General features: G+C 45.0%; 1 long non-coding RNA gene across 1 annotated transcript; it reads left to right on the top strand.

Annotated features, from left to right (window-relative positions):
• Positions 1-599: 599 nt before the first annotated feature.
• LOC132836706 (uncharacterized) lies at positions 600-27,971 on the top strand. Its single transcript, XR_009647388.1, has 3 exons — positions 600-751; positions 6,355-6,498; positions 25,732-27,971. It is a non-coding gene; the product is annotated as an uncharacterized LOC132836706 (long non-coding RNA).

The following is a 27,971-nucleotide window of genomic DNA, read 5'->3' as shown; positions in this document are numbered from 1 at the left end:
CTGCTGCTAATCACCAGGAGACCCCAAACCCGCCCCTGCTGCTAATCACCAGGAGACTCCAAACCCGCCCCTGCTGCTAATCACCAGGAGATCCCAAACCCTCCCCTGCTGTCAATCAACCGGAGAACCCAACCCCGCCCCTGCTGTCAATCAACCGGAGAACCCAACCCCGCCCCTGCTGTCAATCAACCGGATAACCCAACCCCGCCCCTGCTGTCAATCAACCGGAGAACCCAACCCCGCCCCTGCTGTCGATCAACCGGAGAACCCAACCCCGCCCCTGCTGTCAATCAACCGGAGAACCCAACCCCGCCCCTGCTGTCAATCAACCGGAAACTCCAATCCCACCATTGCTGTCAATCAACTGTAAACTCCACTTTGGATGCTGCCTGAACTGCTGTGCTCTTCCAGCACCACTAATCCAGAATCTGTAAATTCAAAACCCACCCCTGCTGTCAATTAACCGGAAACTCTAAACCCGCCCCTGCCGTCAATCACCCGGAGATTCCAAACCCACCCCCTGCCGTCAATCACCCGGAGATTCCAAACCCACCCCCTGCTGTCATTTACCAGGAGACCCCACCCCTGCTGTCAATCACCCCGAAACCACAGCCACGCCTCTGCTGCAAATGTGTTGCTGGTCAAAGCACAGCAGGCCAGGCAGCATCTCAGGAATAGAGAATTCGACGTTTCGAGCATAAGCCCTTCATCAGGAATAAGAGAGAGAGAGCCAAGCCGGCTGAGATAAAAGGTAGGGAGGAGGGACTAGGGGGAGGGGCGATGGAGGTGGGATAGGTGGAAGGAGGTCAAGGTGAGGGTGATAGGCCGGAGTGGGGTGGGGGCGGAGAGGTCAGGAAGAGGATTGCAGGTTAGGAGGGCGGTGCTGAGTTGAGGGAACCGACTGAGACAAGGTGGGGGGAGGGGAAATGAGGAAGCTGGAGAAATCTGAATTCATACCTTGTGGTTGGAGGGTTCCCAGGCGGAAGATGAGGCGCTCCTCCTCCAGCCGTCGTGTAGTTGTGTTCTGCCGGTGGAGGAGTCCAAGGACCTGCATGTCCTCGGTGGAGTGGGAGGGGGAGTTAAAGTGTTGAGCCACGGGGTGATTGGGTTGGTTGGTTCGGGCGGCCCAGAGGTGTTCTCTGAAGCGTTCCGCAAGTAAGCGGCCTGTCTCACCAATATAGAGGAGGCCACATCGGGTGCAGCGGATGCAATAGATGATGTGTGTGGAGGTACAGGTGAACTTGTGGCGGATATGGAAGGATCCCTTGGGGCCTTGGAGGGAAGTGAGTGTGGAGGTGTGGGCGCAAGTTTTACATTTCCTGCGGTTGCAGGGGAAGGTGCCGGGGGTGGAGGTTGGGTTGGTGGGGGGTGTGGATCTGACAAGGGAGTCACGAAGGGAGTGGTCCTTGCGGAACGCTGATAGGGGAGGGGAGGGAAATATATCCTTGGTGGTGGGGTCCGTTTGGAGGTGGCGGAAATGGCGGCGGATAATACGTTGTATGCGCAGGTTGGTGGGGTGGTAGGTGAGAACCAGTGGGGTTCTGTCTTGGTGGCGGTTGGAGGAGCGGGGCTCAAGGGCGGAGGAGCGGGAAGTGGAGGAGATGCGGTCAATCACCAGAAGACCCCACAAACCTGCCCCTGCTGTCATTTACCAGGAGACCCCAAACCCGCCCCTGCTGTCATTTACTAGGAGACCCCAAACCCGCCCCTGCTGCTAGTCACCAGGAGACCCCAAACCCGCCCCTGCTGCTAATCACCAGGAGACCCCAAACCCGCCCCTGCTGCTAATCACCAGGAGACCCCAAACCCGCCCCTGCTGCTAATCACCAGGAGACTCCAAACCCGCCCCTGCTGCTAATCACCAGGAGATCCCAAACCCTCCCCTGCTGCTAATCACCAGGAGATCCCAAACCCTCCCCTGCTGCTAATCACCAGGAGACCCCAAACCCGCCCCTGCTGCTAATCACCAGGAGACCCCAAACCCTCCCCTGCTGCTAATCACCAGGAGATCCCAAACCCTCCCCTGCTGCTAATCACCAGGAGACCCCAAACCCTCCCCTGCTGCTAATCACCAGGAGATCCCAAACCCGCCCCTGCTGCTAATCACCAGGAGACCCCAAACCCGCCCCTGCTGCTAATCACCAGGAGACCCCAAACCCGCCCCTGCTGCTAATCACCAGGAGATCCCAAACCCTCCCCTGCTGTCCAGAAGAACCTGCTGTGCTTTTTCCAGCTCCGCAGGTTATTGACTCAGTGTGTTCAGTGACATGTTGTAAAAACAATCTCGCCCTCAATGAATTGAATTGAATTTATTGTCACGTGTACTGAGGGACAGTGAAAAGCTTTGTCTTACGAACAATACAGGCAGATAACAGAGTTAAGTAGCATAGATAAGTAAATAAAGATATACAGCGGCAAAAACAAAAACACAGGTACAGACGAATGTTTACAGTTTGTGAGTCCGTTCAGTATTCTAACAACAGTAGGGTAGAAGCTGCTTTGAAACTGGCAGGTGCGTGTATTCAGGCTTCTGTACCTTCTCCTCGATGGTAGAGGTTCTAGAAAAACATTGCCAGGGTGGGATGGATCTTTGAGAATGCCTTTCCTTGACAGCGGGCCTAGTAGATGGATTTTATAGATGGAAGGTTGGCCTTTGTGATTGTCTGGGTCGAGTTCACCATTCTCTGTAACCACCTCCTTATTTTGAATGGTACAGTTGCCATACCAGGTAGAGATACATCCAGACAGAATGCTCTCAATGCCGCATCTTTAAAAGTTCACAAGAGTATTCGCCGTCATGTCAAGTTTCCTCAGCTGCCTGAGGAAGAAGAGACGTTGTGTCTTTATAGCCAGTGCATCCAAATGAAGAATCCAAGAAAGCTTGTTGTGGATGACCACTCCCAGGAGCTTGACACTCTCCACTCGTTCCACCTCTGTGCCGTTAATGTGTAGGGGGACATCCCACTGAAAGTCAATAATGAGTTCCTTGGTTTTGCTGGCATTGAGAGCTAGGTTATTCTCATTTTTCCAGGTCTTCCAATTCCTGTCAGTGGTCTGTTTAAAATCTGATTGAAGATTTGTAGCTCGGGTATCCGTTGTTGTGGTTCTGCTCGCCGAGCTGGAAGTTTTTGCTACAAACGTTTCGTTCCCTGGCTAGGGAACATCATCAGTGCTGTTGGAGCCTCGTGTGAAGCGCTGCTTTGATGTTTCTTCCGGTATTTATACAAAGAAAGTGATGGGACCAGACGGAGTACCAGGCTGTGCACTCAGAGCATGCACAGATCAACTGGCAGAGGTCTTCTCGGACATGGATCTGTTGGTCTGATAGGCAAGTTGGAGTGGGTCAAGGGTAGTAGGGGAGCTGGAGTTGATGAATGACATGACCAGCCTTCCAAAGTACTTCATGACCACCGAAGTTAGGGCAGTGGACAGTAGTCATTGAGACATGCTGCATGAGCCTTCTTAGACACAGGGATGATGTTGGCCCTCTTGAAACAGGCAGGGACAGTAGCCTGCTGCAGGGAGAGATTGAATATGTCCAAGAATATTTCTGCCAGTTGATCTGCGCATGCTCTGAGTGCACGGTCTGGTACTCCGTCTGGTCCCATCGCTTTCCTTGGATTCACACGAAAGAAAACTGATCTGACCTCTGATGCAGTGACTGTTGGGATAGGTTCGCCAGGATTTGCAAAATGTCAGCAAAATGGAGGATTTGGTCATTGACCTCAGGAAGCAGAGTGAGTTGGAGATGGTCAAGAGGATCAGGTTCCTGGGAGTGGCAATTACCAACAATCTGTCCTTGGCCACCCACATCGACGCAACAATCAAGGAAGCACAACAACGTCTCTACTTCATCAGGAGGCGAAGGAAATTCAACATATCTATCAGGACTTATCCATTTTCATAGATGCACCATAGGAAGCATCCTACTTGAATGCATCACCTTGTGGTATGGCAACTGCTGTTCCCAAGACCAAAAGATCCTGCAATGAGTTGTGAACAGAGTAAAGTCCATCATGCAAAACAGCCTCCCATTGATAGACTTGGCCTATACTTCTCATTGTCTCAGGAAAGCAACCAACAAAACCAAAGATCCCTCTCACCCGAGTTATACTCTCTTTCACCCTCTTCTGTCGCGCAAAAGTTATAAAAGTTTGAAAACACATACTAACAGATTCAATAACAGCTTTTTCCCAGCTGTTATCAGACTTTTGAATGGATGTGTTTAATGTTAATGTTGATCTCTCTCTGCACCTTCTCACCAGCAGTAACATTGTACTCTGCACTCTGCTCTGTTACCCTGATGTAGTACGATTTGTCTGTAAAGCATGTAAGACAACACTTTTCACTGTACCTCATACATGTGACAGTAATAAGTCAAATCAAATCAATTACTGGAAGACCCTGCCCTGCCCCTGTCGTGAATCAACCGGAGACTTCCACCTTTGCACACGCTGTCAGTCGCCAAGAGATCCTGCCTCTCCCGCTATCAATCACCAGGTGACACCGAGGCTGACTCTGTCCTGACTGCGGTGAGTGTCACTGGAGGGACTTGGGCTCAGAGGTGTAGAACTGGAATGGTCACTGCTGCATATCAGGGAGGTGAGGAAACACCTGGATCCTGGAGGCAGTGGTGTAGATTAATTATATCAAAATTGGCCATAGTCAAGAACATAAGAGTGTGACTGCGTATGAGGCTGCTTTGGAGGACCTGGAGCCAGTTCCTTTGTCCCATACCAGACCCTTGCTCACAGTGTAGACAAGGCTATGAACTGCAGCAGGATGCACAAATTGACCACAGCACCATTCAAGGGACAGGTGAAAAGGGAAATGTAGCAATAACTGAGGAAAGTAGTTACGGGAATAAATATTATTCCATGCAGGAAAGCCAGAGAGTCCCAAAGGCTAGGTTCCCTACCCAGTGCCAGGATTCAAAGTGTCTCTTCTGGGCTGGAGAGGAACTTGGAATTGGAGGGTACGAATCCAGTTGTTGTGCCTGTAGGTACCAAAAGCATAGGTAGGAGTAGACCACACTACAAAGCAGAACCACAAAACTTATAAATTTCAGGATATAATCTGAGCCCCTTGCAAATTGGTCTAGGGTAAAGAAGATTCAAGAGGTAAATGTGTGACTCAAAGACTGGTGTGGGAGAACTGAATTCTACTTCATGGAGCACTGGCATCAATAGTCAGGAGAGAGAGAGAGAGAGAGCTAAAATAAAATAAATTCGGATATGTTAAGACATTGAGCTCTTCTTCCATCACCTTCACTTCCATGCCCATTTCTTTGGACAAGGCTCCTCTGGATGTAAGCTTGCTCACTGAGCAGGAAGGTTCATTTTCAGATGTTTCATCACCATACTAGGTAACATCATCAGTGAGTTTCCGGATGAAGCACTGGTTTAACCACATAAATGGAAAGCGGGCCAAACACTAGTGCTTCAGCCAGAGGCTTACTGATGTTACCTAGTGTGCAAAACGTCTGAAAATGAACCTTTCAGTTCAGCAAGCAAACCTACATCCAGAACCTCAACCTTAGTTACAAATTTTCTTAACGCTCCTCGCTCCACCTACAGATCCCTTCCCATGTCTCCAACACTCTCTCTCCACCTAGACTCCTCCCTGTTACTTACACTTGAATGGTTTATTGTCAACTATCAATGTGACATTAGTTGCCTTATTTTTCCTTGCCGAGCACCCACCTATTTGAACCCCTCTCCCTCTGAACTGACTGCATTTCTTGCTCCCAGGTCCAACCCTGACTTTGTACTGTACTCAAGTCTGCCAACAGGGTTGTTGTCTGGTGTACTGACCTTTATATTGTAGTGGCGAAAGTGAGTACTGCAAATGCTGGAGTGTTTTGCCTGAAACATCAATTTTTCTGCTCCTCGGATGCTGCCTGATCTGCTGTGATTTTCTAGCACCACACTCTTGACTTTATATTGCAGAGGCTGAGTGCCAGCTCGTGGATACCTCTCCTATCTCCCCGTGGTCCATGACCCACCATCAAACATCAGGCTATTGTGTACACATCCAGCTCGAATTTCATTTTATCTGGGGATCTCCCCATTATTGCCTCTAAGCTCATAGTGCCCCAACGCAACACAAAATCCACAAACAGGACAACAAAGTCAGATTCATTGTTCCTGTCTGTTCCTGCCTCTCAGAACATAGCTTTTCCTGCCTTGATTCAATGTTTTCTCCCCTTGTCAAGTGGAGACACAGGAGATGGGGGAGATACTAACTGAGTATTTTGCATCGGTATTGACTATGGAGAAGGACGTGGAAGATATAGAATGTGGGGAACTCGATGGTGACATCTTGAAAAATTATAAAAATTAATCCATATTACAGAGGAGGAGGTGCTGGATGTCTTGAAACGCATAGAAGTGGATAAATACACAGCACCCGATCGGGTGTACCCCAGAACTCTGTGGGAAGCTCAGGAGAAGATAGCTGGGCTCGTTGCTGAGATATTCGTATCATCGATGGTCACAGGTGAGGTGCCGGAAGACTGTAGGTTGGTAATGTAGTGCCATTATTTAAGAAAGGTGGTAAGGAAAAGCCAGGGAACTATAAATTGGTGAGCCTGACATCGGTGATGGCCAAGTTGTTGGAGGGAATCCTAAGGAACAGGGTTTACATGTATTTGGAAAGAAGAGGGTGGGGTGGATGGCTGCTTTTCAGACTGGAGGCCTGTGAGCAGTGGTGTGCCACAAAGATTGGTGCTGGGTCCACTGCTTTTTGTCATTTACTTAATGTGAACATAGGAGGTAGTGGACAGTGAAGAAGATTACCTCAGAGTACACCAGGATCTTGATAAGATGGCTGAGGAGTCGTAGATGGAGTTTAATTCAGATAAATGTGAGGTGCTGCATTTTGAAAAGGCAAATCTTAGCAGGACCTAGACACTTAATGGTAAGGTCCTGGGGAGTGTTGCTGATCAAAGAGACTTTGGAGTGCAGGTTCACAGTTCCTTGAAAATAGAGTCACAAGTAGATAGGATAGTGAAGAAGGTGTTTGGTATGCTTTCCTTTATTGGTCAAAGCATTGAGTACAGGAGTTGGAAGGTCATGTTGCACCTGTATTAGACATTGGTTGGGCCACTTTTGGAATATTGCATGCAGTTCTGGTCTCCTTCCTCTCGGAAGGATGTTGTGAAACTTAAAAGGGTTCAGAAAAGATTTACAAGAATGTTGCCAGTGTTGGAGGATTTGAGCTATACGGAGAGTTGAATAGGCTGGGGCTGTTTTCCCTGGAGCACTGGAGGCCGAGAGGTGACCCAAAAGAGGTATTTTAAATCATAAGGGGCGCGGATAGGATAAATAGACTGGGTCTTTTCCCTGGGGTAGGGGAGTCCAGAACGAGACAGCATAGGTTTAAAGTGAGAGGGAAAGATATAAAAGGGACCTAAGGGACAACCTTTTCACACAGAGGGTGGTGCATATATGGAATGAACTGCCAGAGGAACTGGTGGAGGTTGGTATAATTACAGCATTTAAAAGGCGTCTGAATGGGTACATGAATAGGAAGGGTTTAGAGGGATAAGAGCCAAGTGCTGGCAAATGGGACTAGATTAATTTAGGATATCTGGTTGGTATAGACGAGTTGGAGCAAAAGGTCTGTTTCTGTGCTGTACATCTCTGTAAATCACTGACTCTACATCTGTGATTCTTCTGATGCTTTACGTCAATTTCCAAATTTGCAGTTAACGGGAACTAACCATCTCTTCTTTACCATGGATGTACAATCCCTTTCCACATCTATTGCCCAACAGGGTAGTCTCAGGGCTCCCTGCTTCTTCCTGAGAAAAGGTCTGAATCACCTCCATCCACCAACACCCTCCTCCGCCTGGCTGAGCTTATCCTCACTTTGAACAACTTCTTCAACTCCTCTCACTTTCTTTAGATCAAAGATATGGCTATGGGTACTCACATGGGTCTCAGTTGTGCCTGTCATTTTGTGAGGTTTGTGGAACATTTGTCTTTCCAGTCCTACTCAGATCCATCTCCAAAACGTTTTCCCCAGTACACTCATTCTATCATCATTGTTGCTTCCTCCTCTCCTTTGGAATTGGAAAAATTTATCAATTTCACTTCCAGTTTCTACCCTGCTCTCTCTTTACATTGATCTGTCTCTGACTCCTCCCTTCTCCTCCTCGACACCTCTGTTTCCATTTCTGGGATAGGCTGGCCACTATTATCCATTACAAACCCTCAAATTCCCCCAGTTACCTGGACTATACAGCCTCACACCCGGATTGCTAGAAAGACTCTATTCCATTCTCTCAGTTTCTCCATCTCCATTGCATATGTTCTATGATGCCATCTTCTGCAGGGGGGGCCTCAGAAATGTCCATCTTTTTCCTCAGCTGTGATTCTGCCACCATGGCTGACAGGACCATCAACCGCATCATAGAATCATAGAGTCATAGAGATGTACAGCATGGAAACAGACCCTTCGGTCCAACTCGTCCATGCCGACCAAATATCCCAACCCAATCTAGTCCCACCTGCAAGCACCTGGCCCATATACCTCCAAATCCTTCCTATTCATATACCCAACCAGATCTGACCATTTCCCAAAGTTCTGCCCTCACCCTTTCTCTTCCCTCCCACAACACCCATATGGTCCATCTTGTTCTCACTTTCCATCCCACCAGCATCTACATTCAAAGGATCATAAGGTGCCATTTGCATGATGCCACCACTGGTCATGATGTGAAGGTGCCGGTGTTGGACTGGGGTGGTCAAGTTAGAAATCACACAACACCAAGTTATAGTCCAACAGCTTTATTTGGAAGTGCAAGCTTTTGGAGCACTGCTCCTTTGTCAGGTAGCTACATCCATCTAACATTTAAGAATTATTTTGACGTGCATTTGTGTTTCCAAGGCATACATGACTATGGGCCAAGTGCTGGAAAATAGGATCATGTTTTTGACTGGTGTGGACATGATGGGCTGAAAGGCCTTTTTTCCATGCTGGAGATTCAAAGATCTATGGTTCTAATATAAATAAACGAATATGACTTAACAGCTATTACAGGGACATGGTTGCAGGGTGACCAGGACATGAAACTCAATACGAAAGGAACTTGCTGTTCCAGAAGAATAGGTAAAAAAGGAAAAGGACGTGAGATAACATTGTTAAGAAAGGAGAACATTGGTGCAATAGGTAAGAGTGAAATAGTGTAATAGATTGTGATGTGGAATTTGTTTAGATAGAAGTAAGGAATAGCAAGAGAAAGAAGTCTTGGGTGTAAATCATCGATATGCCTTGAAGAGTTGCCTTACTATAGGAAGGCATCTGGATGGGTAGATGAACAGGAAGGGTTTAGATAGATATGGACCAAATATTGCCAAATGGGATTAGATTAGTTTAGGATATCTGGTCATAATGGAGGGATTGAACTAAAGAGTCTGATCTATGCTGTCTGACTCTATGACAAAGTACAAATCGGGAAATAATGGATGGGAGCAAGAAAGGCACTACAATTGACACAGGTAATTTTAATCTGCATATTTATTGAACAAACCAAATGGTCTGCTAACTATTTGGCCGTCTTCAACAGTTATCCTCTTGCTCGGAAGTCATTGGAGGAGGAGCACGCAGTGTCCATCAATCTTCTCAATAGCTTGAGAGAGAGGTGGGCACCATGGGGGATACTGTGTATATTTTCCCCATCCAACTCAATTTTGATTATAACCCTTCCCACTCTCTCTAACCCCCTTTACCTTTGATGACTTATATTACACATAATGGGCTTTGCTTGTAAATATTCATTTGGCTACATGGGTATTTTACTGGCGATGGTTACTAGTTTAAAATAAAAGCAAACAAAAAGTCACGGTAATTTTGGTGGTGTGATGGTTGCTCAGTTATGTATAATAGTACTTCTGAATAGGGAATGAAAAAGAAAAGAGACAAATCAAGGATAATATGGAAAATGAATTGTCAAGTGCATTATGAATTGTTTCTTAGAGCAATCGCAGAACCTACCCAGGGAAAGGCTATTTTAAATCCAGTAATGTGTAATGAAGTTGGATTAATCAGAGACCTCAGAGGTAAGGATCCTCTGGATGATACTGTTCTACCATAACATGGTAGAATTTCTAATTCAGTTTGACGGAAGGCACCTTGGATCTCAAACAGCTTCACCCACTTAAATAAGGGCAATTACAGAGGAATGAAGAAAGAATTATCTAAGCAGGCTAAGCAGGAAAGTAGACAAAGGGAATGGTCAGTAGTTGAACAGTGGCAGACAATTAAGCAGGTATTTCATAAAGCTCAGCAAAAATTTGTTCTAGTTAAAAATAACGACTCACTGAGAAGGGTGAAACATCTATGGTTAACAGAAGCAGTCAAGAATAGGCAATATCTTTCAAAACTATGACCACTTCTATCTAGAAGGACCAGGGCAGCAGATATGTAGGAACACCACCAGCTGCAAGTTCCCCTCCAAGGCACTCACCATCTTGACTTGGAAATATGTCACCATTTCTTTAGTGTCAAAATCCTGGAATTTGCTCCCTGAGGGCATTGTGCGTCAACCTTCAGAATGCAATTGTAGGCAGCAGCTCACTCTCACTTTCTCAAGGACAACTTGGAACAAGCAATAAATGCTGGTCAGCCAGAAGTGTCCACATCCCACGAGTAATAAAAAAAAGAGTATCCAATAAAAACTAACACATAAAAAGTGATGAAAACTAGTGCTGGCCAGAGGATTAAGAATTGTTGACAAAACAGCAGCAGGTAGCTAAAAAGGTAATAAAGACGGAGAAAAATGGTTCTGAAAGTAAATTGGCAGAAAATATAAAAACAGCAAGGATTTGCACAGGAGAATAGTTTAAGTGAATGTGGGAATCTTAATAATGCAACTAGGGAATTGATAACAGGGAACAAGGACAGGGTATACAATTTAAACCAATATTTTGCATCAGTCTTCAGGGTGAAGAACACTATAAACATCCCAAAGCTATCAGATATGCAAGGTGCTAATGGAAACAAAGATTTATAACAGTCCCTACCATGAGGACCAAAGTATTTGACAAACTAATGGGACTGACAGCAGACAGGACTTGATGACCTGCCTTCAAAGGTTTTAAAGGAAGTGGCTGCAGAGACAGGGAAGCTATTGTTCAAAATAGCCAGAACTTATTGCATTTAGGGAGAGTTGCAGTGGCAAATGTCTAACGTCACATGTATGGAACGGAAGTAGTAGAGGCAGAAACATTACAATGTTTGAAAGGCATCTGAATAGGTAAATGAATAAGAAAGGTTTAGAGAGATATGTGCCAAATGCTGGCAAATGAGACTAGATTAATTTAGGATATCTGAACAGCATGGATCAGCTGGACCGAAGAGTCTGTTTCTGTGCTGTACAACTCTATGACTCTATGTCCCTGTTCAAGAAGCGGGGGAGATAGAAATCAGGAAACCATAGCAAGTTAGCCCAACATGTGTCACTGAGAAAAAGCTAGAGTCCATTATTAAGGAAGAAATAGCAGGAAAGCTTAATGCAGTGTCAGAGTTCTAATGGGTTTAGGAAATGAAAATTATATTTGACAAATTTGTTAGAATTCTTTGAGGTGAGGTGCATTTGGATTTTTAGAAACCGTTCGATAGAGTACTACGTAAAGGATTATTGCACAAGGTAGGACCTCATTGTATTAGGGATAATGGATTAGCATGGTTTGAAGATTGGGCAACACTTAGAAGACAGAATGTCAGATTAACAGGCCTTTTTATGGTTGGAAAGATTTAAGTAATGGCGTGCCTAAGGATCAGTCCGAGAGTCACAATTATTTACTATCTATGTTAATAATGTGGAAGAGGTAGAGGAGAGTAAAATATCCAAAATTCCTGATGATACTAAAATAAGTGGGAAGGCGTGTTGTAATAAAGTCTGAGGATTCTGCAACAGGATATGGTTAGGTTGAGTGAGGGGGCAAAAACTTGGGACTCGGCTTCGATTCCAGCCTCAGGCGACTGTCTGTGTGAAGTTTGCACATTCTCCCCATGGCTGCATGGGTTTTCTCTGGGTGCTCTGGTTTCCTCCCACAGTCCAAACATATGCAGGTTAGGTAAATTGGCCATGCTAAATTGCCCGTAGTGTTTAGGGATGAGTAGGTTTGATGTATTAGTGAGGGTAAATGTAAAGTACAGAGGAGGAGAATGGGTCTGGGTGGGATAGTCTTCTGAGGGTCGGTGTGGACTTGTTCGGCCAAATGGCCTGTCTCCACCCTGCAAGGATTCAATGATTATATGAACCCTAATCTTGCCCTCCCGTGAACCCGCTCGCCACAAAATCTGCCTCCTTTTAAAAACACACAATGTTTTGGCTTTTATTTTTAGCCTGTGTTGTTTTGCAAAATTTAAATAGAGAGATTCCAAAAGTGTACAGTGCAAGGGATCTAGGTGTTCGTGTGCATGAAGCACAGAAAGTTAACATATGAGTACAGCAAATAATTAAGAAGGCAAACGAAGAAGCTGTCATTGCTAGGGGATAGATTAAGGAACACTCATTTAAAACTGAGATTTGAAGGAATTTCTTCTTCCAAAAGATAGTAAATCTCTGGAATTTTCTGCCCCAAGTGTTGCAGAGGCTAGCTCAATGAAAGTATTTAAAGAGATGGCTGATAGATTTTTGAAATCTTGGGAGTCGATGGCTGTGATAAGCTGGCATGAAAGAGGGGTTGAGGGGTGGAGCATATCAGGCATGATATTGTTGAATGGTGAAATAAGCTCAGGGGTTGAATGGCCTTCTCCTGCTCCTCTTTCTGAAGTCCCATGCACCCACTGTCAAGCATTAAATGTCTCCATCCTGACCTCCAGTCAAAGACTCATTGGATCTGTCTCACTCTCGTGAACCACTCAATGGCACAATCTACCTCCTGTCAATCACCTTGAGGATCTGCCTCTTGATAATCACTCAATGACACGCCCTGAACTCCTGTCAATCGCCTGGAAGATGCACCATCTCTTATTGCCAATCTCAAGGCTCCACATTCTGCTTCACAATGCTTCTCTCACTCAGGATTTTGGCTCCTGTCCACTGGTGAGTCTCTGCTTGAAAGCTTGTCCCTTTCCAGGTCAATCTGGAATTCCCTGAATTGATCTCCTGAGATTGGGTGTGTCCATTATCCCAGCTTCCTCAGTGAAAGTTCTGGTGATATGTCCCTAATCTCACGTTGAAGATCCTTAGAAAACAACCCTATGACTTACAAAGTATACTGGCCAGCAAATTACAAGGGTAAAAGCTGATGACTTAGTCAAAATGTTGCTATGCTGAAATGGTTAATTTACTCTGTATCTGTGATACAGATCAGAAATAGCCAATGACTACAGGAAAACTGAAATGGTTAGAGATTGACAAGTTCTGAAAAGGAAATTAAATCAAGTTGTTTTGTTACTTTCCTCCAAGCAAGTCAATAGTTCATCAAGATCTTGCGTCAGTAAACTCCAGTGTGTTACTTTATGCCTAACAACAAATACTTTGTCAAGGCTGGGCAGAAATCTGTTATTTGAGAACTCAGGAATTAGGAAGAGGAACTGGCCATTCAACTCCTCTTGAGCCTCCTTCACCATTCAACAAGATTACAGTTGATCTGGTTTGGTCTCAAATCCACTTTCTTATCTAGCTCCCCCACCCTAACCCTCAAATCCCTCGACCAACTCAGCCTTAAATTTAGAGTGGATGTGCTTTATTTGGATTTCCATAAGACCTTTGACAAGGTGCCCAACAGGAGGTTGCTTATTAAGACCCATAGTGTTCGGGACAAAGTACTATCATGTATGGAGGATTGGCTGACTAGCCAAATGTAGAAAGTAGGGATAAAGGGTCTTTTTCAGGATAGTAGCCAGTGGCTAGTGGAGTTCCACAGAGATCAGTTTTGGGACCACAAATATTCACATTATACATTAATGATCTGGATGAAGGAACTGAGTGCATTGTTGCTAAATTTGCAAGTGACACAAAGATAGGTGGTTGGAAAAGTAGTGTTGAGGAAGCGGGGAGACTGCAGAAGGTCTTGGACAGGCTGGGAGAGTGGTAAAGAAGTGGCAGATGGAATACAACATGTGTGTGAGGTTAGCACTTTGGTAGGAAGAATAGAGGCATAGACTGTTTTGTAAATGGGGAACGGCTTCAGAAAGCTGAAGCGCAAAGAGTCTTAGTTCAGGATTCTCTTAAAGTTAACAGTTAAAGTTAAGAAGGCAAATGCAATGTTGGCAATTATTTCAAGAGGACTAGAATACCAGAACAGGGATGTACTGCAGAGGCTGTGTAAAGGTCTGATCAGATCACATTTGGAATATTGTGAATAGTTTTGGGCCCCATTCCTAAGGAAGGATGTGTGGAGGGGTTTCAGAGGAGGTTTACAAGAATGTTCCTGGAGATGAAGGGCTTGTCATATGAGGAGCAGTTGAAGACTTTGGGTCTGTACTTGATAGAGCTTAGAAGGATGATGGGGAATCTGATTGAAAATTATAGGCCTGGATAGAGTGGAAGTAAATAAAATGTTTCCACTAGTAAGAGAGACTAGGACTCGAGGGTACAGACTCAAAGTCACAGGACAACCCTTTAAAACTGAGATCAGGAAGAGTTTCTTCAGCCGGAGCATGGTGAATCTGTGGAACAAAGAGCTATGGGAGGCCAAGTCATTGAATGTATTTAAGACAGAGATAGAGAGGTTCTTGATTTGTAAAGGGGTCAAGGGTAGGGGGAGAAGACAGGAGAATGCAGTTGAGAAACATATCAGCCATGATCAAGTGGTGGAACAGACTCGATGGGCCAAATAGCCTACTGCTGCTCCTATGTCTTATGGTCTAATGGCTCTCTCTTTCACATCCCCTTCTGACAATGCCCCAGGTGTCTTCTTCCTTTCACTGTAAGCAAAATGCTCAACCTTTTATACCCTTTCCTATGTCAACAAGAACAACTCTTTTTGAGGTTTCTTTTGAAAACACAGTCCCCAACTAGAATTAGAATTAAGTTTATTGTCATGTGTACTCAAATACGGGGTTACAGGAGAGAAAACAACAAATGCTGGAGACCAAAGCAGGTCAAGCAGCATCCATGGACAGACAGAAAGCTAACGATTCGAGTCTAGATCAGTGCAGTGAAAAGTTTACAAAGTCTCAGTTCCTGGCCCCATCTAAGGTACAAAGGTACATAGATGCTGTCTCACTGCCCACCGCTAGAGTACAGCTTGGTTTCCTAGACACCTCTCCACCGACCACTATCCGGGCTTACCAGCTGTGTCGCTGCAGATCACCATAAACCAAATCTTGCACAACACCGAGTCCCCAAGCTGCTTCCATGCTCCAGCCCTCGAAGAAGCCACAGCAGCACCACACCAGCCACCTCATGCCAAGGACCTGCTCCAGGCCCCCATCCATTGCTGTAGCCACTGCCTTCACAACTGAGCTCCTTCCAGAACGTAACCTGATAAAGAAACAAACTCAAAACAATGAAAATAAAAGTGATAAACTCAAGAAAGAAAAGTGGTCGGAATGGATGAGCCCGAACTCAGGAGCCCTACTCCGCTGACAACTTGATATCTTCCATTCTCCCAGTTTAAACCATGATATTGAACCTATCCATAGTTATTTGCCCTCCTATCACTTTCCCCAGTGATCTTCCATTATGCGCAGTCCCTTGTGTGAACTATTTAGAAAATAAGGATAATTAGACCATAAGATGTAGCAGCAGAATTTAGTTTGCTCCATCATCCAGTGAGATCTTGGCTGATCCTCAACTCCATTTTCCTGCCTTTTCCCATTATCACTTGATTCCCTTGCTGATTAAAAATCTATCTCATCCTTCATTACACTTGTATACAATATGTTGTTGTAAAATTGTGCTGATTGACTGTGATGTGTTCAGAAACTAAAGCTAAATGATCTCTTTCTGTCCTGCCTTTCTCTCAATAAAATTTATCTCTCAGCTTAGTAAGCTTCATGGTTTTGTTTTAGAAAGGGAGTGTAATAAATGTTTGCTTGGTCCAGTTCATTGGATTGAAAAATGTGATTGGCCATCTTGTTGTCCTGACTTCATTTAAAAATGTTATTTCCCTACACCACATAAATAGCTCCTCTACTGAGAATCAGATTGAGTTATGTTGACAGAGCCAAGAACTTAGGGTAAGGGGATGGGAGCTGGGGAGCTCATGATTAAGAACAAAAATATACACAGAAGGGGACAATAAATTGCAAGCCTGAGTCAGACCAGTGAAGTTACTCATTTTACGCATGATGTGACCTTGATCATTAAGAGCTGGAACATTGAAACAGACACAAAAGAATAAAACAATTGGAAAATGGCTCCTGAATGAATCAACACTTGAGATGACGACAAAGGAAGAGTGATTTTCTGGCTCTGATCACTCTTAAACATATTGTAACAATGTCTAGGAACAGACAAAGTGACATAGCTGAGCCATTGAGCCCTCCTGGCCACAACCCTTTCTGATTCATTTAATTAATCATATTCATGTAATTGTTCAAAGATAGGAGGCAGATAAGAAAATTGGACAAAACATAAAAAAGAGAAAAGAATTACTACAAGATTAATAAAGAGGGAAACATTAGAACATGCGAGCAAGTTAGTCAAAAATATTAAAAGAGATAGGAAAAGTTTCTTCAATTGTTCAAAAAAGAAAAGAGTAAACAAAGTAAGTATTGGTTCTATCAAAAATAAGTCCAGGTAATTAGTTATGAAGGATAAAAGGATGGATCAGGCTTAGGATACAAATAACATCACAGAAATAGCTATAAATCAGGAACTGAAAGGGAGCAACTTCGGAAAGTTATAATTACTAGGGAAGTAGTACTGAGTAAATTGTTGGAATTGCAAGTTGACAAGTGGCCATGTCCTGACGTATTTCACCCTGCAATCTTAAAAGAAGTAGCTAGTGAGATAGTTGATGCATTGGTTTTATTTTCAATTTTCCCAAATAGATATGGGTAGGATTCCTTTAGGTTCGAAAATAGCAAATGTAACTCCTTTATTTAAAGAGGGAGAGAGGCAGAAAGCAAGAAACTACAGGCCAGCTAGCTCATATGGAAAACGTTAGAAGCTGTTCTTAAAGACATAACAGGACAAATTCAAGATAATCAGATAGAGCCAACAAAGGGAAAACATGTTTAAAACTCACTTATCAGAGTTAAGTTCAAAGCCATAGAGAATGAGTAATACAGCACAGAAATAGGCCCTTTGGCCCACAAACTATACTGATCCCATTCACCTGCACTTGGTCCGTAATATACTATGCTCTGTTCTTTTAAGTGCATATCCAGATGCCTCTTAAATGCCGTGAGAATACCTGCCTCCACTATCCTTTCAAACAACATGTTCTTCTGGGTGAAAGAATTTTTCTTTCGATCTCTTTTCTCTCTATCTTAATTATGTGCCCTCTGGTCTTAGACACGTATGCCACAGGGAAAGGATTCTCACGTATACATTACCAAAAGGATGTGGATGCTTTAGAGATGATCAGGGAAGGTTTACGAAGATGTTGCCTGGTATGGAAGTGCTAGCTATGAAGAGAGGTTGAGTAGGTTAGGTTTATTTTCATTAGAAAAAGGAGATTGAGGGAGGACCTGATTGAGGTTTACAAAATCATGAAAGGTATGGACAGGATGGATAGAGACAAGCTTTTTCCCATGGTGAAGGATTCCATAACGAGAGGTCACACTTTCAAGGTGAGGGGTGGAAAGTTTAAGGGGGATACACACGGTAAGTACTTCACACAGAGGGTGGTGGGCATCTGGAATGCATTGCCAGCAGAGGTGGTAGAGGCAGGCACGGTAGATTCATTTAAGATGCGTCTGGACAAATGCATGAGTAGGTGGGGAGCAGAGGGATACAGATGCTTAGGAATTGACTGACAGGTTTAGACAGTACATTTGGATCGGCTCAGGCTTGGAGGGCCGAAGAGCCTGTTCCTGGGCTGTAAATCTTTTCTTTTTCTTGTATACTCTGTCGATGCCTCTCGTAATTTTGCAAACTTCAATCAGAGCCCCCTTCTGCCTTCTCTGCCCAGGACTGTTTCCTTCATTTTTTAAACTTTTGCCTATATGCCTCAGGAACTAAATCGAATCCACCCAGAAAAATCAATTTTTAAAACATGATCTGTAGAGAGTCCCCTGGCAATGATGCATTTATTTCCTGTGTTCTTTCCATTTAATTTATATAGATAGCATTTTTCTCTGGCCATTTTATTTGAGTTGTAATTTTATTTTTGAAGAAGTAACTTGAGTTGTAGATGAAGGGTAATCAGTGAATATATTATACTTAGAATTCAGAAGGCATCAGGTTCCACATTAAAGATTATTGTGGCAAATGCAAGGTCATGCTGTAGACAGTCACTATGTTTTCTCTCAGAGAGTTGCGAGTCTTTGGAATTCCTTTAATCAAAAGACAGTGGATGCAGAATCTTTAAATAATAGTAAGCCAGTAGTAGATAAATTCTTGATTATCAGGAGGATGAAAGATTAACGGGAATATGCAGGAATGTGGAGTTGAGATAAAATCAGATCAGCTGTGATTTGTGGAATGGTGGAGCAGGCCTACTTATTCGTATGTGAACTGATCCCAGGTATCATTAAAATGCAGAGACTCCTGGGATTCTGTGAAACTTGTCCACGCTCTGCCAGAGTAAATTAAAATTTATGGGGAGAGAGCAAGCTAACATTTTGAGTCTAAATGACTCTTCATCAGAGCTGAAGTGTGGAGGGGACAGCATTTATGCTGTAGTGGAGGGGGTGAGTTGGAGTGCTCACAGTCTGATCACTTAATCTGTACTATCAACATCCTTCCTCCCCCATACCCCCGCCAACTATTGCATAAATGCTGCCCCCTCCATACTTCATGACAGCCCTAATGAAGAGTCATCTAAATTTGAAATGTTAGCTTGCTCTCTCTCCATGGATGCTGCCTGACCTGCTGTGATCTCCAGCATTTTTTGTTTTCAGTTCAGATCCCAGCATCTGCAGTAATTTGCTCCTAAATTAAAATCTCTCTCTTCCCCAGCTCTTCATCTGTTTCAATTCTTTCCTGGTTAAACTTTCCAAACTCCCAAGATTATCCTAGCCCTCTCTCCATTCCATTTACCCATCAACACTGCACTGACTGACCTACACTGGTTCTTGGTCCAGCACGCCTCATTCTTAAAATTCTCATCATTCTTTGCTAATGCGTCCATGGTCTCGCCTCCTTCCCAACTCTGTAACTTGCCCAGCCCCACAAAAACTACAAAATCTCTTTGCTCCTCTAGTTTGGGTCCATTAAGCATCCCTGATTTCTATTGTTTCAACATTGCTGACCATGTCTTCAGCTGCCTATGCCCCAAACTCTAGAATTCCCTCCCTGAACCTCTCCTCCTCTCAACTTCTCCCACCTTTTATGATGCTCCTAAAAACCAGCATCTTTGGCCTAGCCACCAGTGGCTCAACCTGTTATCTGACTCAATGTCAAGCTTTGTCTGATAATATTTGACTACATTAAAGGTTCCATATAAATGTAGGTTGTTGCTGTATGCCACGGGGAAAGGATTCTCACGTATACATTACCAAAAGGATGTGGATGCTTTAGAGATGGTTCAGGGAAGGTTTACAAAGATGTTGCCTGGTATGGAAGTGCTAACTATGAAGAGAGGTTGAGTAGGTTAGGTTTATTTTCATTAGAAGAAGGAGATTGAGGGGGAACCTGATTGAGGTTTACAAAATCATGAAGGGTATGGACAGGATGGATAGAGACAAGCTTTTTCCCATGGTGAAGGATTCCATAACAAGAGGTCACGCTTTCAAGGTGAGGGGTGGAAAGTTTAAGGGGGATACACATGGTAAGTACTTCACACAGAGGATGGTGGGCAGCTGGAATGCATTGCCAGCAGAGGTGGTAGAGGCAGGCACGGTAGATTTATTTAAGATGCGTCTGGACAAATGCATGAGTAGGTGGGGAGCAGAGGGATAAAGATGCTTAGGAATTGACTGACAGGTTTAGACAGTATATTTGGATCGGCTCAGGCTTGGAGGGCCAGTGAGTGATGTTGGCAGGAGATCAGAAGAACACGAAAGCTTTTAAAACCTGTCTTCTGCCTTTTTCACAAGGTGTCAGTTCTTCGCGTGTTGCTTGTTATTGTTTGAAGTGTGCTGCTCTTGCACACATCATCTCATGGCTCCAAATAGACACAGTGTTCCTGCAAATTGGTGTCTGTTGTTATGGAGTCCATAGAACTATGTTAGAAAGCCTTCCTGACCCTGTCTGACCTTTGCTGACCCAGTCTCACCCAGTCTGACCCCATCTGCCCAGTCTAACCTTGTCTACCTTGACCAAACCAGCCTGACCCTAACTGCCCACTCTGACTAATCTGATCTAGTCCGACCTTGTCTGGCCCAGTCTGACCCTATCTGATCCAGTCTGACCTTATGTGCACTGTCTGACCCTGACAAACCCACTCTAATCCTATTTGCCCACTTTAACCCTATCTGACACAGTCCCAACTTGACATACCCAGTCTGATCCTATCTGGCCAGTCTATCCAAGTCTGACCTGATCTGCCCAGTCTGAATGAGTCTGACCCTGTCTGATCCAGTTTGACCCAGTCCGACCCTGACTATCCCAGTCTGAATGTATTGACCCAATCTGTCCCAGTCTGACCTGATCTGCCCAGTCTGATCCTGTCCAGTCTGTCCTAGTCTGATCTGATCTGCACAATCTGACCCACTTTGACCGAGTCCTGGCTATACTCACCCTATCTGACCCACTTTGACCCTATCTGACTCTGACTAATCCAGTCTATGCTTATCTGACCTAATTTGACTTAGACTATTCCTGACTAAACCCAGCCTGATGCTGACTAACCCAGTCTGTTCCTATCTACCATTCCGACCCAAACTGTCCAGTCTGACCCTGTCTGCCCTGTCTGACCCAGTCTTACCCAATGTGCTCAGTCTGACATGGTCTGCTATAAAATAAATAAAACAGCAGATGCTGGAGATCTGAAACAAAAACTGAAATTGCTGTTGAAATTCAGCATCCGCAGCATCTGTGGGGAGAAAGCAGAGTTAATGTTTCAAGTCCCACGACTCAGTTGAAGACTGGTCCTGACGCTGGCTAACTCAGTCTCATGAAGAATCATCAGACAGAAAACATGAATTCTACTTTTTTCCCACAGGTGTTACCAGACATACTGAGTTCTGCCAGCAATTTCTGACCTAGTCTAACCCCGACTAACCCACTCTGACCCAATGTCAACCTGACTAACCCAATCTGAGGGGAAAGTGAGGACTGCAGATGCTGGAGATCAGAGCTGAAAAATGTATTGCTGGAAAAGCGCAGCAGGTCAGGCAGCATCCAAGGAGCAGGATTAGATTAGATTACTTACAATGTGGAAACAGGCCCTTCGGCCCAACAAGTCCACACTGACCCGCCGAAGCGCAACCCACCCATACCCCTACATATACCCCTTACCTTACACTACGGGCAATTTAGCATGGCCAATTCACCTGACCCGCACATCTTTGGACTGTGGGAGGAAACCGGAGCACCCGGAGGAAACCCACGCAGACACAGGGAGAACGTGCAAACTCCACACAGTCAGTCGCCTGAGTCGGGAATTGAACCCGGGTCTCAGGCGCTGTGAGGCAGCAGTGCTAACCACTGTGCCACCGTGCCGCCCAATCGACGTTTCATCCCTGAAGAAGGGCTTATGCCCGAAACGTCGATTATCCTCTCCTTAGATGCTGCCTGACCTGCTGCACTTTTCCAGCAACACATTTTTCAGCTCTAATCCAATCGGACCCAGGCCAATCGAGTCTGACCCAGTCTGTCCCTGACTAACTCAGTCCAACCCAGTCTGACACTTACTGGCCCAGTTTAACCCTAGTTTACCCAGTTTGATCTAGTCTGATCCTGACTAATCCAGTCTGATTTATTTGCCCAGTTTGAGCTTATTTAACCCAGTTTGACCCTGACCAACGCAATCTGACCTGGCCTGACCCAGTCTGGCCTTATCTACCCCTGACATACCCAGTCTGACCTGATCTACCCAGGCTGACTTAGTCTGGCCCTGACTAAACTCACATTCAGCCACTCTGGGGGGTGCAGTGAGTTTGGGATGGAGGTGTACAGGAACTGGATGTCCATCGTGAAGATAAGGCGTTGGGGACCGGGGAAGCGAAAATCATGGAGGAGGTGGAGGGCATGGGTGGTGTCCCGAACGTAGCTGGGGAGTTCTTGGACCAAGGGGGACAGAACCGTGTCGAGGTACGCGGAGATGAGTTCGGTGGGGCAGGAGCAGGCTGAGACAATGGGTCGGCCGGGGCAGTCAGGTTTGTGGATTTTGGGCAGGAGGTAGAAACGGGTGGTGCGGGGTTGTGGGACTATGAGGTTGGAGGCGGTGGATAGGAGATCCCCTGAGGTGATGAGGTTATGGATGGTCTCGGAGATGATGGTTTGATGGTGGAAGATGGGGTCATGGTCAAGGGTGCAACAGGAGGAGGGGTCCGCGAGCTGGCGTTTGGCCTCAGCGGTATAAAGGTCGGTGTGCCAAACTACTACCACGCCTCCCTTGTCTGCCAGTTTGATAGTGAGGTTGGGGTTGGAGTGGAGGGAGAGGTTGGAGTGGGTAAGAGGGATGGACAGGTCGAGTCGGTTAATGTCGCGGCGGCAGTTGGCTATAAATAGATCGAGGGCGTGTAAGAGGCCAGCACGGGGTGTCCAGGTGGATGAGGTGTGTTGGAGGCGGGAGAAGGGGTCATCAGAGGGTGGACGGGAGTCTTGGTTGAAAAAGTAGACACGGAGGCGAAGGCGGCAGAACAATTGTTCAATATCTCGCTGCATGTTGAACTCATTAATCCGAGGGCGTAGGGGAATGAAGGTGAGGCCTCTGCTGAGGACTGATCTTTCATCCTCAGAGAGGGGGAGGTCTGGAGGACCAACCAACCCAACCACCCCGTGGCTCAACACTTCAACTCCCCCTCCCACTCCACCAAGGACATGCGGGTCCTTGGACTCCCCCATCGCCAGACCATAACAACATGACGGTTGGAGGAAGAGCGCCTCATCTTCCGCCTAGGAACCCTCCAACCACAAGGGATGAACTCAGATTTCTCCAGTTTCCTCATTTCCCCTCCCCCCACCTCGTCTCAGTCGATTCCCTCGAACTCAGCACCGCCCTCCTAACCTGCAATTTTCTTCCTGACTTCTCCGCCCCCACCCCTACTCTGGCCCATCATCCTCACCTTGACCTCCTTCCACCTATCACATCTCCATCGCCCCTCCCCCAAGTCCCTCCTCCCTACCTTTTATCTTAGCCTGCTAGACACACTTTCCTCATTCCTGATGAAGGGCTTTTGCCCGAAACGTCGAATTTCCTGTTCTTTGGATGCTGCGCTTTAACCAGCAACACATTTTCAGCCACTCTGGCCCACTTTGACCCGTTCTGACTCTGATTAACCCAGTCTGACCATTTTTGCCAAGTTTGACCATTTCTGACCCAGTTCAACCCAGTCTTATCCTCACTAGCCCAATCTTTTCCTCATTGACCCAGTCTAATCCTATTTTACCCAGTTTGATTTAGTCTAATCCTGACTAAACCAGTCTGACCTTATTTACCGAGTTTGTCCCAGGTTGACCCAGTCTGACCCAGCCTTACCCAGTCTGATCCAGTTCGACTCAGTCTGACCCTGACTGACCCAGTCCAACCCCATCTTGTAATTCCAATCCAATCCTACCTGCTGTGCCCAGTCTGATCTGGTCTGATATTAAACAAAGAACTGTGAATGCTGGAGATCCAAAACAAAATCAGAAATGGCCGCCAAAATTCAAAAGATCTTGCAGCAAATGTGGGGAGAAACCAGAGTTAATGTTTTGAGTCGCATGATACTGATCCTGACCTTGACTCACCCACTCTGACCCCGCCTAACCCAGTCACATGAAGAGTCACTGGACTCAAAATGCTAACTCTGTTTTCTCCCCACAGATGTTTCCAAACCCACTGGGTTTTGCCAGCAATTTGTGACCTGGTCTGACCCCAACTAACTCAGTCTGACCCAATCTGACCCTATTTTATCCAGTTTGGTTTTGTCTGATCCTGACTAACCCAATCTGACCTTATTTGACCATTCTGACTCTTGAACAGTACTCTTAATTGATTAAACTGAGCTCTACAGCACCCTCTCTTGATCAAATATTCCAAGTGCAGATTCAGTTTTCCTGGTCAAAATTCACAGCTGCACAAATGTGTTCCATGGCATCGTACACTAATAGGCTACTCACCCACCACTAGGCTGACCCTGACTTCACTTGAGCACTGATTATTGAGGGGCATAATTCCAAACTACACACAAACACCACTATCTCGTTGGGAAATTATGGAGAATTCTGACAAGGAGAAGCCAAGATTTAATTAGTACTTTGACACCTACTGAAATAAATTGGTTAAACGCAATTTTCCTTCCAGAAAGCCATATAGACTCTGCCTGATTACCTTAAATTTATCCAAATACCCTGCTATGACATCTTTAATAATACCTGTTTTCATTTTCCCTCTCACACATGTTAAGCTAATTGACTTATAGCTTCCTGCTGTTTATCTCCTCTTTTCAAATAAAGGAGTTAAATTGACTCCTTTTCAATCTTTTGGAACCTTTCCCAAATCTAGTGACATTTGAAAAATTAAAATCAAATATCTCATGAGCCACTTCTTTTAAGATCCGAGGATGAAGTCAATCAAGACTCAATGACTTTTGTTATTGGCCACAGCGGACTCCCTCAAAATATATTAAGAAGGCAACCCACATCCTAACTTTTCTTATTTTAAAGGTAAATGTCAGCTGCTGTGTGTCAGATGCAATTCAATTGGCCAACTACTTGGCGTTAAGCAAAATAGAATTGATTCAAACACTGTAGTTAAATACAAAAAAGAAAAAGGAACTTTGACAATGTAACTCTATTGGAAAATTGAACAGGATAATGGATTATTTTACACTAAACACTAACTGTTGTAATTTAGTAAAATCCCATAAACATAACATTGGCAAAAATGCAAATTCAGAATACATTGTCTCAATGCAGTTCTTTAATCCAGGAGGAAAGAATATCAAAAGACAATTCTTAGAGAAAACTCAGAGAGTGTAGCAGCCAGGAGAGATTCACTGCCTTCCAACTCTGCTGAGACCCCATTAACAACTGCTGAAAGTTAACTAAAAACCTTGGTTCTGTGAGAGCTTAACTACACCCATTCAGACTGCTTCTATTGTTCTGACTTAAATAAACTCAAAACCTCACAAGTTGTTTACCTTCTTGCAGACTGCTTGATACCTGTTCCCCCTATCTCCCTTTAGATGAGACGAGGACAGCTCCTAAAGCCATAGTATCATGACACTTACTTGTTACGTACTTCCTCCTAGGTGATTGTAATTTTTGAGTTACAGCAGCACACCACCCGCCCCAACTGACCTTTTAACTGATAAATATTTCTGGAATGTCTCTTGTATTCGTTGTATAGATTCTCAGGTAGCTGAACTGCTTGGATCTGTGAATAAGAAAAGCAGAATCCAACAGATCTCCAACAGTTCAGGAACTCTCTCTGTCCGCTGTAGTAAAAACCACTTTGAGTCAGTTTATCTCTCTTTTAGCAGTTGCTGTAAGCCATGCCTTTTAACTGTTAGTTTAGAGATCTCTTACATGTGTGAACCAACCACTCTGTGCCTTCTGCAATTCAGGAAAAACCTCTCCAGCATACTCCTGGCAAATGTCCAAACTATTGAAAACAAAATGGATGAAGTTAAGATTGACTTACCTTCCAGAGGAAACTGAGACAGTGCTGTGTGCTCTGCTTTAATGACATATCATACTCCTGGTACACCTGACTGTGCCTTACAATCTGAAGGTTTCTCTATATGTTGCATGGACTGCTCAGCGTCCTCAGGTAAGGCAAGGGGTGGTGGAGTCTGCTTTTTAATCAACACCTCCTGGCATTTAGACGTGGTGACCCTGACAAGTTACTGCTCCCTGCCCTTCGAATATCTAACTTTGAACTGCCATCCCTACGAACCTGCCATATGTGTTTACCTCTGCTATCCTGACAGCAGTCTACATATCACCCATTGTGGAAGTGAAGAGTGCTCTTAACGAAATATACACCGCCTAAATGCACTTGAGATGGAACACCCTGAGGCCTTAGTCATTATAACCAGTGACTTCAACCAGGCCAATCTCAAGAGGGTGCAACCAAAATACCATTAACACATCTCCTGTCCCACCAGGGGGTCAAACATCCTTGATTATTGCTACACAACCATACTCTGTCCGCACTTTGGAAAATCAGATTGCAATGCTATATTCCTCCTCCTAGACTACATGCAGAACTTTGAAATGTGAGGACCCAGGACAGAAAATAGCACAGTGCTGACCTGAGGCATCGAAAGAACTGCTTGGAATCAGTCCACATTCAAGAATTCTGGAGGCAATCTAGACAAAACGTCACCATTATCACAGACTTCATGAGCAAGTGCTTAGAGGACTGCATGCCCGAGAAACCTTGGATAAATTGGGAAATCTACTTCCTACTGAAGGCCAGGTGATCCTAACTTCTATGTAAATCCAGATACAACCTCCGTAAGGCTATTAGAGATGCCAAGAGGCAATACCAACTATGTTAGAGGCCCAAACTAACCACACGGACACCCGCCATCTGCGGCAAGGCCCACACCACATAATGGGCTACAAAACAAAGCAGAACAAAATAGTGGACAAAAATACATCCTTCCCTGATGCGCTCAATGCATTTTACGTCGAGTTTGAACAGTAGGCCAGTGAAATGTTATCACCTGCCCTGACAGCCTCAGTTGCACCTGTTCCCTCAGTCACCGCAGCAGGCGTCAGTTCGGCCTTCCTGAGAGTGAACCCATGGAAGATGATTGGTCCAGATGGAGTTCACAGCCGTGCACTTAGATCATGGCACTCACTAGCTGGCAGGAGTATTCGCTGACATCATTAACCTCTCTTGCTGCAATCTGAAGTCCCCACCTGCTTTAAGAAAACTACATCATCCGAGGAACCAAAAGAAACACAAGCATTGTGCCTCAATGACTACCACCTGGTGGCTTTGATCTCCATAATTATGAGGGGCTTCGAGACGTTAATCATGGCTCATGTAAACACTTGCCCCACCCCAACCTCCCTCGATTCCTTGCAATTTGCCTACTGGCGCAACAGGTCCACAGCAGAGACCATCACGCTAGCCCTACACTCATCTGTGGAACATCTGGATAGTAAAGATACCTATATCAGGCTTGTACTTATTGACTACAGCTCCACCTTCAACAGTTTAATCTCCAAACTCAGAGGCCTACATCTCTACTCCATCCTGCGCAACTGGATCCTCAACTTCCTGACCCACAGACTGCAATCGATGAAGATAGATAATGGCACCTCCTCCATGACAGTCCTCAACACCAAACCCCTTCAAAAATGTGTATACAGCCCTGTACTCTATTCCCTGTACACTCATGACTGGGTGGCCAAATTTCATCCAAACCCCATTTACAAGTTTGTTGACAACACTACTGTTGTAAGCCAGATATCAAACAATGATGAGACAAAATACAGGAAAGAGATACAGTGCTTGGTGGTGTGGTGTAGAGATAACAATCTCTCTCTCAGATCCAAGATGGCGGCGACTCAGCAAGTCTGAGTTTACAGTGCTCTTCCCAAAACCTGGGTAAAGTGAGTTACTCACCCCCACCACACTTACCAAACCACCCAAAAAAAATTTCTAACCTTAATTAGCTGCTTACTATTATATTTAAGCAGTTTAATATTAAGTGGATAATGAGTAAACCAAAGGGATCCCGCAGCTCTCAGAAAACAAAGACCCCTCTCCCACCCTCCTCTCCTCCTCCGGCTGCAGCTGATGTAAAAACAGGCCTTGAAGAGATGATTGCCAGGCTGGAAACGACAC

The sequence above is a fragment of the Hemiscyllium ocellatum genome, chromosome 47 (genome assembly GCF_020745735.1).
Source record: "Hemiscyllium ocellatum isolate sHemOce1 chromosome 47, sHemOce1.pat.X.cur, whole genome shotgun sequence".
NCBI classification, from domain to species: domain Eukaryota; kingdom Metazoa; phylum Chordata; class Chondrichthyes; order Orectolobiformes; family Hemiscylliidae; genus Hemiscyllium; species Hemiscyllium ocellatum.
The sequence above is the reverse complement of the archived record's forward strand: the minus strand, read 5'-3'. Positions and strand labels throughout refer to the sequence as shown.